This window comes from Callospermophilus lateralis, chromosome 13 (genome assembly GCF_048772815.1).
Source record: "Callospermophilus lateralis isolate mCalLat2 chromosome 13, mCalLat2.hap1, whole genome shotgun sequence".
NCBI lineage: Eukaryota > Metazoa > Chordata > Mammalia > Rodentia > Sciuridae > Callospermophilus > Callospermophilus lateralis.
Window position 1 is genome coordinate 105038372 of NC_135317.1, and position 18339 is coordinate 105056710.

Consider the following 18339-nt stretch of genomic DNA (forward strand, 5'->3'; position numbering starts at 1 on the left):
CGATTGGGGGTAGGGCCCCAGCACCCTCAACCCAAGCCAGCATGAGCCTAGGACTCACCCTGTGAGAACCCAAGAATGAGGAACAAGGTCCCAAGATCTCTGAAACAGTTTCACTCAAACTTGAGAGTCTTAGGGCCCTGGGAATTTAGGGACCTTTGGAGAATCCCAGCCCCAAGTGTTGCCCTGCCAGGATCCCGCCGTGCTGTGCTCTCGCTCTCCCAAAGGCCAGGCCACAGCCTGCGCGTGGCCATCAGAGAACAGTGTGCCCCTTCCTGCCGCCCCACCAAGCCCTAGATACGAGTGATAGATTGTGAAGCGGAGCAGCATCCCACTGTGCTACCACCACCGTCCAGCCAACAGTTGAGCCCCAAGCAGCCACAGGGCCTGCACAGCCCCCAGAGACCCACAGCACCCACTGCCCAGGCCCAAAGCTCTTCTGAGGAACTGACCCTCTATTTCCATACTTCTCCCCTGAAAGGCTCAGCCCAAAGAAAATTGCAAGGAGTTTGAGTGAAGATGGGAAAAAAGAGAACCTGGCCACTTGTTCCAAATTCAACAGAAAGTAGCTCTCAGCTATTTATTTTTAACGTATATAGTCTCTTGACCTGTGATTTTAACTGCAGAGCACTCTCAACAAAACTACCAGCACCAAACACAATGTCCAAAGAACAGAACAGCCGCCTCGCTCTAACACTCTAGTTACAAAGTGAGCATGTTCTGGATTCGCTTTTGGATCCAAAGTGCACTCAAGTCCAAGAGAGCCAGGCTCCAAGGCCTCTGTGCAGAGCTGTCCTCCAGGAAGCCCTGGAGCTCCAGGAGGGGAGCCTGGCGTTTCCCGTTAGTTAGAGCACCCCATGCATAAACGGTCGTTGAATGTGTTTTCATGGAAAGCATGAAGCTTCTCTTGTCCTTAGAAAACTGTCTTTGTACCAGTTTGTATGATCTCACCCAGATTCCTGCGCATTCTCTCCTGGGTGTGCCCAGTTGGTCCCCTCTGGTTTTTCACACTTGAGGGACCTCCCCAAGAAGCCTGCCTCGATGGCACCTCTGCCACTCAGTGAGAATATCAGATCAGCCACATCTTGAGAATGAAGCCATTTTAATCCCAATTTCTGGAGTCTATGCAGGCCTAGAATACTCCAACCAACGTCACTCATTACCCCACTATTTAGCTAGTAGTAAAATTATGGAAACAGTTTATGGAAATATCAACCCTGGAATTCAGACCCTGAGGATCAAGTACCTTTTAGCCGTTGTCTTACATGTGTCTCCTCTTGCTTAGCTCCGTGTTTGGAAGCATGTGTCTCTACATTTCCTTCTCATAGACTCTGTCCACAGTGCTACATGGCTTGGACTTCAGGTCTCCTTGGCTCTTCCAGGGCTCTGCAAGTACTGACACCTGCTCCCAATAAACAAGACTCTGCAAAATACCCTTGACTTCCATGTTTTTCCCACTGAGACTAACTCTACCTAAGCTTTTATTTTTAATCACATAAAGGAATCATTTGTTAAGTCAATACCATGATTTCTTTTCTTCCCTCAAATAAAATTCTTTCTCAGGTGGAACCTTAAACCCTAAATCCTTTATGCTGCTCCCTAAGTCTTCCTAAGTTTCTTCTTGTGTTGCCAAACTACAATCAAGAGCAAGAATACTTTATGTTTTGTTCTCAGTGCTACAACCTGCTACGTAATCCCCCAGTAGTTTTTTGAAATCTTCCACTGTTCTTTCAAATTCCACTGACCGTCCACCATAAACCACCAACTCCCCTGACGTGGGAGTAAGGGAAACGGAGAATCACAGTTTATGACAGGGAATAAATAGCTATGATGACTTGAAACCAGGCCAGCAGAAGTTTCCCAGTGAACGTTCTTGTTGTTTTTAACAAATGAAAACATCAGACCAGATCATGTTGAAGGTGAGAAAAGACACGCAAATAACAGGGGTCCCTGGAGTCTGGATCTGGCAAATGTCCTTCTAAGTGGAAGTATAATAGGAAGAGACGACGGGCGGGCAACAGGGAGCGCTGCAGCGGCTGCCCTTCGCTCGCCCGCTTGTCTCACAGGCCTAGTCGGATCCCATCCTGAGCACAGAACAGCATCTGCACCAGCCTGCGGGAAACAGAAACTGCACAAGTTTACAAATACAGGCACCTGAAGGGCCTGGGTAGACACAGCTCTCGGGTTCCTGGCCCTGGCTGAGGATCAGGGAGTGGACAGTGTACTTTCGTCATGGCAGGAGGATCATCTTGTGAAAACAGCTACAGTGAGGGGTGACTCTACACTGTCCAGGGAGAGTGACTCTGACGGGACATTAGATGCATCTCATTCTTTGTTGGTTGGGATGCACCAAGCCTCAGAGTAAATGTATTTTTATCAAAATCATGATGTTTCAAATCCAAATTACTTGCAGATTTTATAATTTTATTGGTCTAAATTAATTGCAGATATGCAAGTATTGCCAGTCTTCTCCCTCCCTATCCCCTCATATTGGGGACTGAATCCAGGGACTCTACCACTGAGTCATATCCCCAGCCCTTTTTTATTTTGAGACAGGTTCTCACCAAGTTGCTTAGGACCTCACCAAATTACCTCTATTCTATTGTAGAACAAATTACAATACCCGTGTTGTGTAAGAGAGAGATAATGAAGCATCCAGAGTAAGACAGGAGCTGCCACCCAAGCAGAGCTTTCCATACTAATTATATCTAAGAAAGAAGATCAGCGTGTATCACGTCTTCCTACCACAATAGCCATTACACAGGCAAGGGCTAGGACAGCCATTTCAATCCAGTCCAGTGTTCCTGCATTTTCCCCAAGGGCCTCCATGAGCACGTGCAGGGTCAGCATAGCACAGGAATGCACATCCATCTCTACTCTCTCCCCATGAACACATTCACACTTCTTCATTTTCAGATAAGGCCCAAAATCTGTTTCCTGAGACACATCTCAAATCTTACCTCCTCTGTAAGACTTTCTGGATAGCTCCAGTCCATATTGACCTCCCCCACCTCTGAATTCATATGATATGTATGTGTACCCACATTTATATACACTACACATACATAATATTCATATATATACTCACATACATTAGTATCTCATCAAATACTTTTTAAAATCATTTTATGTAAATGTCCTGTCACCTTAATGCATCCAGGTATTCCTATCGAAAAGATATGGGGTCCCTTGACAAATCAAATGACAAAGTTGGAGATGTTAGAGTGGTATTCTGGTGTAGAATTAGCTCAAAGTATTGGAACCTGAGTAATTCATCCAAAATCTTAAAGGGTGAGTGATTTCTGAATTCTGATTTTTCTTTTTAATAGTGCAAAGACGATAACTAGGCTGGTATTGTCTTTGTGTCTATATGACTTTAACTGCAGAGGGAAAATAAACTTTCTACAGTGTTCTTTCTTCAGATGGTTTGGGTATCAGATTTAGAGATGGGAAGCTTTGAGATCCTCTTCCTGTATAGACGCAGGAATGAGACTTCACTTTTATCCCTTATGTGAAAAACAACTACAGAATAAATGAATCATTTAAGCAAAATGTTGGAGAGGACGGTGTTTCCTGTGGATCAGCACGCACGTGAGGCTCTTCTCAAGGAAAGAAGCCCAAGGTAGAGTCCCCATGTGCCTTCAGATGGGACAAGATGGGACATGAAGGAACAGGGGCCCTAGCACAGCTCCAGCACCAGGCTTGCTCTGAACTCTTCCTGGGGCTGCTGAGGTGGCCCAGGAGAAGGGTAGAGAAGGCACCAGTGACACCTGGTCACACTGTGGGGACCAGGCAGCGTGTGGGAGCCCTGTGCACTAAGGCCTCGCTCTCTGTGCAGGCCTTCCATTAACCCCAGCAGTCCCTGCCTGCTTCTGCTGGGTCCTGTGGGAGGAACTCGGAGATCCCAAATCCGTGATCACCCTAGCATAATTTAAAGGTATGGTAAGAATATATTTCAGAAATAAAATCAAATCAGAAAAAAAAAAAATGTGTTTTTTCAGTGCCTGAGTCACATCAATTTGGGAAGAAATCTGATGCAAGAAGATAAAACTCCAGCTTCAGTAGCAGAAACCAACCACCACATCAAAGCTCCTCATCCGCCTTTTGGTTGAAACATGGCAGGCGAGCGGATCTACAATGCAGCCCGCTGATCATTTTATGGGCATCGAAGAATGTTTCCAAAGGCACTTATATTGCACAACAGCTACTTACTTTAATGGGATTTGTGTGGTGCAGGCCCTGTAACCTTTGGAAAATTGAAAGGAAGTATAATTGCAAAAGCCACTAAAAACTGTTTAGCTTTTATTGCAAGGCCTATGAAAAGCAGTGAAACGCGCCTGTGGCACTCATTGACGTTTCTTTGGCTGCACTGAGCTTCATCTGAGATTAGGACAGCTTCTTTTTAATATTCGCCCTGATAAATGGCTCACAGGTCACTTACCCAGGAAGACTGTTGCAGAACAGTGGTGCTCGGCACAGCTCAACCAGAGTCGGGGTCAGCAGTACACAGTGCTCTCTCCAGGGCAGAGGGGCCAGTGGTCTTGGACCACAGCATCCCAGCATCCCTGCCCAGAGTGCCAGGCTCTGCCAACATGAACGCCCAACTGGGCAGCTGCTGTCCATCCTGGGGGCATCATCACATCAGAGCTGCCAGGCCTGGGCTCTGCCCATAGAATAGAGTGTGTTTCCCTTTACAGCACACCTAGCAGAGACAGACTCAACCAGCCAGCACTCTAAGGACTAGAAAGTAACACTAAAACACCTCCAATGCAATTTGGAGGATGCATTATGTTCTTTGGAGAATAAAATGCTTTGAAGAGTATGAAAAAACATTAATCTAAATGGTTTTGACCAAAAAGATGAGCCAAAGCTCAGTGAAGTCACCATGGCTCTACGGACAGAGCTCAGCTAGCTCCTGGTCATACTGGATTTCCTGTGAAGCAGAAAACCCTGGGGAATAAGAGGAACCAAATGTGACTTGTGCTGCTTTGGACTTCATCTCACAAATGTCCATCCACCTCTGTAGGACAAATACACCTCTACAGGCCAAAAAGGTTAACACAATCCACCTGCTTTATCTGTTTCAGTCCTTCAGGATTTGTCCTTAAGAATTCCTGTCAGGCCCCCAGATTCCCACCCAGAGCAGGCCTCCCCGCAGCAGAACGCCAGCGTCTCCCGGGGCTGTGCTGGGAGTACCCGGACTGTCATTTCCATGTGATTGTGAGTCGAGGTTGGACTACAACTCCAGAGGACAAGGTTTGTGTCTGTACCTAACTGAAGCTCGTGTCTGCCCCAGTAAGGACAAGCTAATAACCAGGTGTGCTGGAGCCAGATATCAGTGCCCTTGTCGTAGGAGCCGAGTTATGGACAGGACACCTTCTCTGTGATAAAGGCACACAAGTCTAGTTTCAGACATTTAAGCTACTCCTGATTTCTCTATGGACAAATCACTCATTATTTTCTCAATTTAATGCAGGATACCAAAAAAAAAAAAAAAAGTAGAAATAAGAATCTTTATCAGAGCCAACTGACGATAACCAGAAAGGGAACAGGGTCGGGTGGAGCAGAAAGCACTCCAGCTCAGAGATGGGGTAACCTGTGTCCCACAGCCCCTGCCCCTGCCTTCTGTGTGGACTCGGATGATGCATGTCACTTCTCTGAGCCTTGGTTTTCACAACAATAAAATGAGAGTAAGGCTACCTACTTCTCGGGGTCCTTGGAGGACTTAAGGAACTCAGATGGCCACAGAGTCCAGCACAGAGCAGGCATTTCTAAGTGAGGGTCTCGCTGCTACCACAGCTGCTGCAACTTCTGCAGGGAAATGGGCTGCTCAGAGCCAGGGCTGCTCTGCCCTTGCTCCTGCTCACTGCTGGCACTCTGCTGTCCTACCGTGAAATGACTGGCAACGGAGCAAGAAAGTCATTCAGATATGGTGACATGGCATGGTTGGCCTTGACAAGAGCATCACTGAGAACCAGGGAGCTGGAAAGTGAACAAAAACTTTAAACATCAGCAGGCGCGGGGCATGGTGGGAGACAAAAATATTGCCCGGGAAGTCACACATAGATGTTTGTCCCCAAAGCTCTATGTGGGCCCTCTCCTGCTTAGTCAAGTCCTGGCTTTCCACCAAGCCAATTTTTCTTTCTAAATTCAGAGTTTTGAAAAGAAACATTCAGAAAGCAAGCAGATTCGAGCAGTCAGGCAAAGAATCGATGCCTTGAACAAGTAATCACACTAGAAATTAGGTTTGTTACAAAACACAGGGAAAAGGAAGGTGGCGGCCAATGGCGGGCCATGAAAATTCAATTATTTCCCAGCCCATTTGCTTTGGGTTAGCTAATTTGGTTGCCACATGTCTAAAAACACAAAAATTGGGTCATGTTACTCAATGTTTACTCAATGACTTTTAAAAAATGTCTGAGCACTTTGGGAAATTCCAAAAGATAAAAAGAAACCAAGGAAGGCAAAGTTTGGGGGGAAAGAGTGGATTCCAAGACTTAATAATCTTTCTAAACTTGCATCATGGCAGGTGTGTGGTCCCTCAGAAGAGCCCGGCCTTTGGTCAGGATCACAGGGCACTGGGGAGGTGTATGTTGCTCGCCTGCTTCTGGTGGGTTTCCTTCTGGTGGGTTTAGGACTGTTGTCACTTTGTAAAAGACACAACACTGATCACAACACAGCAGCAGAAACTGGCATCTTCTCACTAGAAGCAGCTACGCAAGTCATTTTAAAATAATTTCTTGTTTGGTCATTGTTTCCATGCTCTCATTGTTTTCCAACCTGGGAAACACTCGTGGGAGCCGCAGCAATGAAGATGGACACAGTTACTGGGTGAGCTCAGCTCTCAGAGGGACGGGAGTCACCAGCAGGGATGGCTCTTCCACTTGAACAAAAATAATTACGAGGCATTTGAACTCTTGAGAATACAGGCATGACTTGCCATTCTTCCTCATTTTTATGTTCAGTTAAAAGGACAAGAATCCCATAGACCAGAAACCTCAGGAGGCAGAATAAGCTTTTCATCACAGAGAGAGAACCAAGGGTGATTCTGTAACAGTGCATAAGCAAATAGGTCTGCACAGGAGATTAAATTAGTCCCTCTCGGTTGTTACTCTGGTCTTGGATACCAAAATAACATGAAGACAGAAACATGCTGATGTGGTCAATGTGAGAAGCTTGACATTTTAGAATTCCACTTAGGTAAAAAAAAAATTTTTTTTTAAATCCTCTTTTTTGAAAAAAAATTTTTTAGTTGTAGATGGACACAATACTATTTATCTTTATGAGGTGCTGAGGATCAAATCCAGGGTCTCACTCATGCTGAGTGCCCTACCACTGAGCCACGATCCTACCCCCTAAAATCCTCTTTAAAGAACAAGAAAATACAAAGGGTAAATAGTTGCTTATAGCTTAAAGTTTTTAGAGGAAAGTACCCCTCTGTAACATCTCTGGGTTTCCGTTTTCTTATCTGTAAAATGGGTTGCTGTCTTAGCTCAGGCCGCCATAGCCAAATACCACAGACTAGCTGGCTTAAACAGCAGTTCTGAAGGCCGTGAAGGCCTAGGATCTGGGTGCTGGCCTCTCTAACATCTGCTGAGAGCCCTCCTCCTGGCTTGCAAACTCCGGTCTTCTTGCAGTATCCTCACGAGGTACGAGGGGAGGCGGCGTAGGGCGTGCATTCTGCTCTCATAAGGCACTGATTCCGTCAAGGCCTCATTAAGCCCATTGTTTCTCAAAGCCTCATCTGCCGAGAGCCTCACATTGAAGATTATGGCTTCAACATATGGATCTTGTGGGGATGTAAAGGCTTGTTTCATGACAATGAATTTAAGGTAGAAGAATACATATATTTTTAAATTATGCAAATTGTAACAACTAGTGACACATACTTCTTTGAACTTGGCTTTACATCTTAGCATGTGCTAGTTCTGGTGGAACAATTGCACAAGTGGCCACAGATTGGGAAACTGGAGGCCTGGACTCCGCGGCAGGAGAGTTATTGACCCAGTCTGTATCTCGGTGTCCTAACTGGAGGCTGTCACAGGCCAGCCTCATGACTGGGTGTCTTCAGGTCCAGCATCGTAGGGTTCTGGGACAGTCTGCACAATGCCAGCGCCTCCCAGCAGAAAACTTTCAATAACTGTTTGTTTTAGGTGATGACTGAATTATGTTCTTTTGGTGGTGGGTGGTGATTTTGTTTTGTTTTTTTAAGGAAATCTTTGACTGGGTTATAAATTGGATGAGGGCTGGGTTATAATCACCATGCCTGGGAAAGTTAGGGTGACCTACTTATTCATGCCCAAAGCACTCTGCAGGAATAAGGCTCCAGACTGAAATTAATGTGAACTTTTATTTAATAAATGAATTAGTTCACCTATAATTATAGAGAAAGAAGAAAGCTAGCAAGCTCCTAAGAGTCAGTTTATCCTTTAAACTAATAAAAGGAAGTAACAACACCTATGTGCCACTTGTCTGTCCTTCACCATCCTTGACGATGTAGCCATGGGCACTGACCTTGCTGAGAACAGCTTGTATCAACCACTTTAGGCTAATCCCCAAATTGGTGCCACTCACCACGGCCAAAACCAGTCTGGACTTTCATATCCTCTCACTGTCATCCTCACTGAACAGACTGAGGACCTACAGGCAAGGAGACACTCTGAGCAGAGAAGTGTCACTTGCAGGCTGCTCTCATGGAACTTACAGCTGACCTGGGAGAGAGGCCAACAGCACTTGCAAAGTACAGTGGCAGAGAGTATCTCCCCATAGTCGCGGGGCCCTCAGGGCCAGCCCTGGGCCAGGAGGAGGACAGAGGGGCCAACGCAAGTGCTGGGTCACAGGGCTGTGTCAGCTGCAGCTGCTCTCTGTCTCTTGAAGTTCAGCGTCCCTCTCTCAATTGCACGAGCGCCAGTCACTGCATTCAGCCCACTCTGGTGGCCCTGCTAATGGTCACAGACACACACTCCCTGGTCTTTCCTCTGTCTGCTTCTTGGAGCTTGTTTCTTTTTGTCTGACCACACGTGCTGGGCCTTGCTCACCCACCGACTCTACGACTGCAGCTGCCCGACTCCAGGCCTCACTTACCTCGCCACTCTTTGCAGGAAGCCTCTCTCCTCAACAGGCTTCTCATTATTCTCCATCAGCGACAATCTGATTATCTAGTTGGTTGCCTTTGCACCAGGTGAAGCAGCTTCATGAGGCAGGCACCTGTGGGACTTGGTATTGATGGCATGCCAGCATCTAGCATTGCTGCCTAACACGCTCCAGGCACTCACTCTTCTTATGCTTAGAATGTTAGACTGTGCTTGGTGACAGTGTCTACCCCACACACCCTGCTCAATTCATGCTTAGCTGCCAAAACAGACAGATCTTTCCAGGGATCAGTTTCCATAAGAAGGTCCTGACACGCACCTTTTCCAGGGACAAAGACTTGGTGGTCTCGGAAAGGCATGGAAAGTCCCCAGGGTAAGCTGACACCCAGACCTTCCATGTACTTCCTATGGCCATGACTGTATCAGTGACCACACAATGACCTCAGTCATTATTCTTCTTTAGAAGGTAAACCTTGAGGGCGAGTGAACCCAGTGCGAGGGCCAGAGCCCTATACCTCTTAGTAGCCCTCAATAAATGTTCGACTCAGAACAATGAGGGACATGGACCACTGGCCATCTTGCTCCCAGTAAAGATGAAGGAAGTCTCAAAAGGCGTGATCTGACACAGTCGTTTCAATGCTCCCAAAACATGTTTAGGTTTAGGTGATATATTCTTCTAGTTAGTCATTACCAGTCCTGGGTTTTCTGTTCCCTTTCACTGGCAAAGAAGCTTGAGCCAAAGCCTGGTTAATTCATTCTCCAACATACAGGAACGCTGCAGCGGTGATTTCTTCTCTAGGGAAATGTGACTGCTTTCACTCGTAAGGAAATTGATGTACTAAGGTCATAGGTCATATGAGAAAAAAAAAAAGTTAGATTTGGGCAAAATATCCAAAAATCCACGTGGAACAATCTTATTCCACTGAATCATGCCCCCTGCTGTCAAACAGACCTGAAGAAGTCCTTGTTAATAGGGGATTCTGTCTGCCTGGCGTGGAAACCCGTGAGTAATCTATGTGTCACTGTGACTCATGTCTTGACCACCACTTCCCAATCCCCATCCTCCAAGAGCTGGCAAAGGAGTTCCTACTGCTCAGCTCACTGCAGGAAGAAGCCAGGATGGAGGAGAGACTAATAAAAAGTACTGCTGGTTAGAGAGAGAAGGGTAATGTGTACAGGGGGACAGCCGAGGACAGGGGGAGGGCTCTCGTCACCACCTGCACCCCTCCTGGGCACCTGTCTCCTCTGCTGAGAGTCCTTCCTCCCACGTCCTTGGGCCTTTATTTAGGTTTCCTCTGTTTTTAAAGTTTTCCAACTTTTAAATGGTTTTAAGGACTTTTATAGTAAAATGTAGTACAAGACTAGAACAGGCTCATGTTTGATTTCACTATGGAGTGTTTCCCAACCACGTGAGACTTTGATTCCTTCCTTCCTTCCTTCCTTCTTTCCTTCCTTCCCTCCCTCCCTTCTTTCTTCCTTTCTTTCTTTCTTTCTTTCTTTCTTTCTTTCTACTGAAACCAGGGGTGCTTAACCACTGAACACATCCCCAGTCTCTTCATTTTTTTATTTTGAATTAGGGTCTCTCTAAGTTGCTGAGGAGGGGCTTGAACTTGTGATCCTCTTGCCTTAGTCCCCAGAACTGCTAGGGTTAGATTTGCCAGCTTTCTTATTTCTTCTCTTTCTGCAATTTTGATTAAAATAACACAGGGCTTAATAATTTGTTTAACTTACTCAGAAGTCAGCAATTTAAAAATAAAATACCTTAGGAATAAACTTGAAGATTTTATGAGCTCAAGGGACTCACTGATACTGATGAGGTGAGTCGATGGGAGAAGGAATTTTAGAAAACCAGATTTCATAAATATAGCATTTGCCATAAGTCATTTAAACTGTGTGTTTGTGTGTGTGTGTGTGTGTTTGTATGTGTGTGAATGTTTGTATGTGTTTTAACTGATTTAGGCAAAAAGGAAGGCATGCCAAGCTACATTTTAAATTTTCTCTCTGGTCAAGAGAAATGTGCAGTATTCTCCTGGTTTCCTGCTATTCCACTGTGCTGTCCAGACCCCAGCTGGGTTTGTTGTTGTTTCTGTACCGGGGCTTGTAGTTGCCACTGTCCCTTAATAATGTCATTAAGCTTCTCCCTATACCATATTCCTGTTAGTTTGGGGGAAAACTTCCTTGGCTAGAAAGATTATCATGGTCTTCCCTGTAGATGTCTACTTTGAGCACCAATATTGGGGCTTCCCAAGGCTGAGTGACCCTGAACTTTCCTGCCCCTTAATCCTAAGCGGCCATCAAGTGATACCGGTAGTTAACTTCTTGAGTGAAGAGACCTAACTTTTTTTTCTTTTTTGTGATGCTGGGAATCAAACCCAGGGCCTTGTGCATGTCAGGAAAGCACTCTATCAACTGAGCTATATCCCCAGCCCCATGAGAGAAACCTAATTTTTTATGTCAAAGTTTAATTAGACATAGCCCCAGACCAGATTTACACAATAGTAATTTTATAATCTTTTCCATATTTTCGAAAATCTGATTTTGGTAAAAAAAAAAATTTCATAGAAATTTATGAGAAAGACAACATCATATGATGGGCAAGGGTGGGGACTGTTCAATGGGTTAAAATGAGACAACCTGAGTTCTCACCCTGTGTCTGGCCTGAAAATGTGTAATCCTAAGAATGTCACTTCTATTTCTATTGCTATTCAGAAAGGGCACAGTATTTATTTTTAAGTACCTGACCAATAAATAAATCCATGCCCTCAATGAGGTATACAGTAAAGAATAATGCATTCATGTACAAATTACATCCAAGTTTAAAATCTATGAATTTAACAATGGATTAATTTAGATACTGTGTAATTGATTTTGTATAATTTCTGTAGTCAAATTTTTAATGTCTTTGATGTTTAAATAAGATTCACAATGATCTTTGCAGATATCAGAGTTATTTCAACATTGTTTGGATACTTATTTCCTTTTAGATAATTTTAAAGAAAATGGAGAGGATTTTCAGTTATTCAAACATTTGAGAAGAAAGTAAAGATGGAAACTATTTTGTAAGGCTATAAAGTTTTAAAATAATCTAATGTTTAAAGCCGAGGAATATAATTTATTTAAAAGATGTGGAGTGTGTGTGTGTGTGTGTGTGTGTGTGTGTGTGTGTGTGTGACTTAGCTCCGAGATTCCTCAGTTAAACTGGGAACAACAGTGCTATAAACATGAGAACTAAAAGCAAAGCCAATTGCCCAGAGTGGAAAAGTCCAACTTGTTGCACTGAGAAAGATTTACTTGTTTGGGCTCTTGCATAGCCCACTAAACTGCTGAGACCTAGCGTCATTACCTAGTCCAGCACTAACTGTATCTGTTAACTCACTTTGACATATGAGTTTCTGGTGGGAGTTCCCAGACAATGGCTCATATATCACTGCCAGCTGAACTCAGTCATAAACAAAAGAAAACTTAAATAGATATTGCAGATGTTTAAAACTTAAATAAACCAAGCACAGTACTCAAGGTTCCAAGGGAAGTCAATTGCCAACTCGTGCTGGTTGGCACCACCCAGCACTACATGGATGAGACCTTAAATCACGCATGATGCAAACATGGAAAGAAAAGGAAATGGGGGAAAACAATGGTGTTCACTGAGGATGAATCACTGAGGTGATTCTGCAATATCAACTCTGAGAGTCAGTACATTGAGACTATCTCACCTTTGAAACCATTTATGGAGTGTTTCAAAGTCCAGACCAGAGCCACTATGTAAGTTTTAGGGGTCCCTCTAGAAAAGCAGTTTCTTGTCAGTGTTGGAAAAATAATGGCACAAAGCGTCCAGTAACAACAGAATGTAGGCCTGTTCGTCAGATTCCAAGCTGATGCCTCTTCCAAAAGGAGAGGGTCCAGAAGAACATTGGCTCCCCAGACCGAGTGTGAAAGTCGAATATCTAAGATTAGAAAAAGTTTGGTGCACAGGATAGCACAGCCAGGGCTCAGATCTACTGGGGAATCTGTCTACCATTTCACTTGCTCCAATAAAGATTGTTAGGAAGGTGAGCTTCTCCAAGGTCATCCTGTGTGGGGACTAAGGACAGAAGACTGGAAGATGTATGCTGCTTCCTTGTCAAAGAATGTCTTGCTTCCTAAGGCTCTCAGGAACACAGCAGAGCTAAGAGAGCAAGTCTGTATACAGTCCTCACAGTGACAGCGGTGACCGATGGCCAACAAATCAATCACATCTTGTGTACCCAACTTCACCTATGGATATGATGAATATTTGCAGTGTGTTTTTTGTGGTCTCAAGCCAAAAGTTAACCATAGCCTGGAGAATTCTGAATTTCAGAAAAAACAACTAGAAATCTATGTTCCCACTATACTTCAGTACAGTTGGAAAAGAGAGACTTCCATCAGAGAAAATGGAATTGGGTTCACAACTTCTGAGGGATGAGAGGCTGCATTTATGTAGTGACTTTCTTCCAAAGGTCATAAAACACATCACATATGGTATTTCATTTATATTCCAAATATCTTCATAGTACAACAAAAGAGCACTTGATATGATTTTAACCAAACAACTAATAATTTAATATACTTTGGCAAAACCAAGTCACATTTATCTAATGTAATGTGATACGGAAACCCGTGTTTAATAATATTTCTGATTTAAAAAAAATAGCAAACTCATTATTTCTACCTTTTAATCAAAAGCTTTTTCTCCTTTCCCCACTTAGTCAGGCACATTAATTATTCTCTTTTCTTAATTCTGAGCCCGATTCACACATTTTAGCACCTTGCTGCATATTTTCACATGATCTTCTTTGCTTTCTGTATATTTTAGTCTCAACTAGACCCTTACTGCATAGAGCCAGCCCTGACTGCCACTTTCCGTCTTTCAGCAAACTCCACCTTTCTGACCTCCAGATTCTTAACAAATGAAAAAGAAAAGAGAAGTCCTAGGTGTCTTAAAGGATTGTGTCATGCGGTTCAAACAAGATGGCTTTCTAAACATCACTAGGCATCTAAGACAGACGTCATCCACATGAACTCTGAGGGCAGAGAGTGTAGCTCGTGGTTTCCTTTACACTTCCCAGGAGTTAAGGTGATGCTGGGTCAGGACGATTTCCTAGGAAATCCCGAATAGATATTTCTGAATAATAAGCAATTATTGAATGCCTACTGTTGGCTAAGCACTTTGCACAGTCTGCTCTGGATTACCGCCCTGTGGGTTACTGTGGTCTCTGTCCTGAGGAGAAGGAAACCTGAGTGCAGCTGAGCAGCGTGGCCAGGGGCTCCCCGCTGGTGAAGAGTCTTTCAAGCTCTGAAACGCCTTGCTCTCCTGGGCATCCAAGCAACCAGTGATCTTGAATAAATTCAGAGGTTATGAAATTTCATTCCTAACAGCTGTTAAGAAATGGAAGAATATTTAAGAAGTGGATAGGAATTTGAAAAAAGTATTAGGTGTACCCAGACATTGAAATAGATAAATGGATCAACTTCTTGATACGATGGGGTTGTGATTAGATGACTTTCAAAATCTGTACATTTGGTTTGTCTTTGAGAATTGAGGTTCCAGCCTGTGAGATATTTCTACTCTTCCCCTGATCCACCCACCAGTCACAAACCCCTCTCTGAACCGTGGGAGCATAAATCTGATTATGTGAGGCCGATGGGAAGGAGGTAATCACACAGATCTAGTACCCATCCATTATTTGGCATCATAAATCACCCACCTGCCACAACCTCAGCTTTCTGAAATCCCAAGTTGCTGGAAATACTCTGCTTTTACCATTTGTGGGAGAGCCATATTATACTGTCTTCATCTTAGGTACTATAAAAATGAAATTAAGACTTTGAGCATTTACTCTTCAGAGAATACTCATGTGACAAGACAATAGAAAATACAAAGAAACCAATCAAAATGTGGGCTCTTCTTATGTGAATGTGGACAATTCAACCTAAGAAACTGGTCGTCATCTCTTAAGAAGCCACATTGGGTGGTTCTCTCCTGAGTTGTTCTGTTTTGGAGATTACATCTGAGTGCAGAAGCACAGAGCTGCTCCCAGTCGCCACACCCAGCGCCCAGCACCCCCAACTCTGCAGAGAGGAGGTTGACAAATCCACTTCCTGACAGTTCTCTACTTCCTAGTTCTAGGACGGAAAAGTTATAACTCTGAGGTTATAATTTCTGAATGAAACAAGCAAAGCATTTGTCCTGAATACAGATGAAATGATCAGAAGCCCGCAAATTAAATTAATTTAATTAAGTCATGAAATTTAAATTCAGTTGCAATGGTGAATCACGATTTAGATTTTCTGTCTTGTGTTTTCTTTCTGTTTGGGGTGACTCATGCTTGTTGAACAAAGACTGGTCAGTGTGAAAGATCAACAGGCCACACCCCCACAAAAAGTTCACAATTTAGTAAACGGATACATAAGCAAGTAACTTCCAAAACTGAGTTAAGAAAAGTAATAAGGGGCTACTGTAAGCCGTGGTGTAAAGGAGGGATCAACTCCTCCTTGGAGATGAGGTGAAACATGAGAAAAGGGGCCCAGAACAGGGCAACTGGTTGCCCTAGATTTTGAAGGAAGGGAGAAGACCATTTGTGCCTGGCAGAGCGGGATGATAGAGGCTGTTGCTCATTTCCAAGAGTGGGCTTCTACTTCATTTCTTCCTCACAACAGCCCTAAGAAGGGTGTCGTGTCCTAATTTTAAGTTCAGAAAACTAGACTGGTGAAGATGCTTGGTCGTGAGGATCAGCTGCTGGTCTGTTGAGCACCTGGGTCTTGGAGACAAGAACCACAGGGCTGTAGCAGGGCATGTGGAGCCTGGTGGTGGGGAGTTTGACGGGGTGGTAAGGCCTTGGGACTTCATGCTGCAGTGCAGGAAGTTGGTAAAGGGTTTCAATGGGAAAGATGGGCATAGGAGCAGCTTGGTCTTTCACAGATCCTGTGATGGCATGGTGCTTGATTTGGGCTGGGCTTGAGACAAACAACCACATCTTGCAGATTCAGAATGTCAGGACTAATAATATATCCTGTCCTGCTACATTTAACGGTCAGGACACACAGCCCCTCTGGTTGTTAAATGTCTACCATAATATCTCTGCCCATCTCCCATGTTGTCCCCTGTCTAGGTCTGTTGTTAAGGCTCCTGGTTGTCTCTCTCTCAATCCATGAAGTATCCATGTACCTACTAACCAAAGACACAAACTATGAATTCAAGACATGAAGGCGTGTAATTTTTAAGTATAAGGGGGAGATCTGAAGGACTTTCCAGATGGCCCACACATGTATCCTAAGGGTCCATGCACCCTCTAGAAGGCAGCTGTGATAGCAGTGCTCCCCCAGGAGCCTGGACTGGTTGGGCGCACCCCCACTCCAGCACTCCATCTAGAACCAGCTTTCCTGGGCTCCTGGAGAGCCCCACCTCAAGCAATCTGATTCATTATAAAATTTTCTAAAAGGCATAAAATCAGATATGGCAATTCATTTGCTAAAAAAAAAAATGACTATATGAAATTTTAAAGTTGCTAACTCTGCTGATATCTAAATGATTATATCTATGATATACAGTTATGTATATGATTTTATGTGGGTGTGTATGAAAGCCCTAGAAGTCCATCCATTTGTACTTTGAAGCTACACACTTCTCAGTGTGTCTTTATGTGCTTTGCTTCATTTCAAAGGTAGTAGATCAGCTTAGATCCTGGAACCCTGTCTCTCTGGGGCCCACAGAGGCCTGTGTCCCTCCCCTCTGTTCTCCAGGCACCTTTTACTGCCAATGGCCCTCCAGTGCTGAAGCGCACAGGTCCTGAGGCATCTGCCCAGAGAGCTGGTTATCTGGGAACTGATGGGAGCCTCCTTCCCCTGTTCATCTGGAGGACTGGGTGCAAATCAGACTCCTGAGCGGAACAGAGAGAGAAAGGAGAAATATTTAAAACCCAAAGGCCCTTCTCATTCAAGGAACCAAACATTTACTCCTTTGAAGGGGTTTTGTAAAAGAATAAAAAAGAAAAAAGAAGAAGAAGGAGGGGAAAAAAAAACTTCATTAATGTTTGCTGGAGAAACAAAAATGTCTTTTCCACAAGAAAAGTCCTTTCTGTGCTGAAGTTGGCAGCCAGGGCCTGGGCATTTATCTCCCACATAGAAAGTGCCCTGTCAGGCAAGCTGTGACTAACAATGAGCTGAAAAGCACACCACAGACTTCCACTGTGTTTTATTTGGCAGAGAGAAATTATTTCTCAGCACAAAGTATTTGCAACTGGCATTGGTTAAACAAGAAATTACAACCTTTAAAAGACCTATTTATCATTAGCTGTAAAAGTGCAGACTTCACCGTCAATTACCCTGACATGGGATTACAGACCATCAACACCGCACTCAGGGTAGAGAGAGTCCTGTGGCCTGTCCTGGCTGAGGGAGGGTCAGACCAGGGGCCCTTCTGCCTGGACCCTTCCTCGTCCGCAGCACTCTCCCTCCACTCAGCCGGGGCAGTGGAGCCTGAGGCCAAGAGCTTCCAGAAGAAACACGGGGCAGCTCGGCAGTGGGCACTGAGGGCTCCCGGGCCAAAGTCTGCAGCACCTCGGCCCCAGCTCCGCGCTGGATGTGCTCTGTTGATAAAAAGGAAAACACGAGACCGACTTCTGAAAGCTGAAGAATAGCGTGGTGTTATTCCCCTCCACGCTTCAAGAGGCTAAACGGTCAGAAAAACAGAGTGGCTTTGAATCAGCCAAGGGCCTCGACTGTGACTGATTCTGAAGCGGCCTCCCCACCCTGAGTGACGCCTCTGTGTGCTACGAAGGCACCTCTCGTGGCACGGAGGGGGACTGACCCATCTTTAAATGATTTCGTTCCTTGGGAACAGAAAAACAAAGAGATTCTTTGTTTTGCAGTTGTTCAAATGTTTTTTACGAATCTTTTTTCAAGTGGCTATATAATGGTGAGAGGTCTCCCTCAAGAAACAGACAGGCATGCATCCTCATTTAGCTCTAACTGCCACCGAGCTCGGGTCATTACTGTGTTATGGTCACCTTCTTGCCATCAAGTTAGTTTAAATGGTCCTCAAGTTTCGTCAGAGGAGTGAGGCTTACGGATGAATATTATTCTCTTCAGTATTCTTGTTTTTGTTGCCATATTTGCCCCAGCACACAGACGTCTATGATCCGTGGGAACCAAGTGCCGTGAACTGCTGACATGTGATTGGCACCTCGTCAATATGAGGATCTCAAGATGACGCCGACGCAGAGAAGACCAC

General features: G+C 44.6%; 1 protein-coding gene across 2 annotated transcripts in view; it reads right to left on the bottom strand.

Moving 5' to 3' along the window:
• Prrx1 (paired related homeobox 1) overlaps positions 1-18339 on the bottom strand; it is a 68317-nt gene that overhangs the window by 18584 nt on the left and 31394 nt on the right. The gene's annotated exons all lie outside the window — the stretch shown is intronic.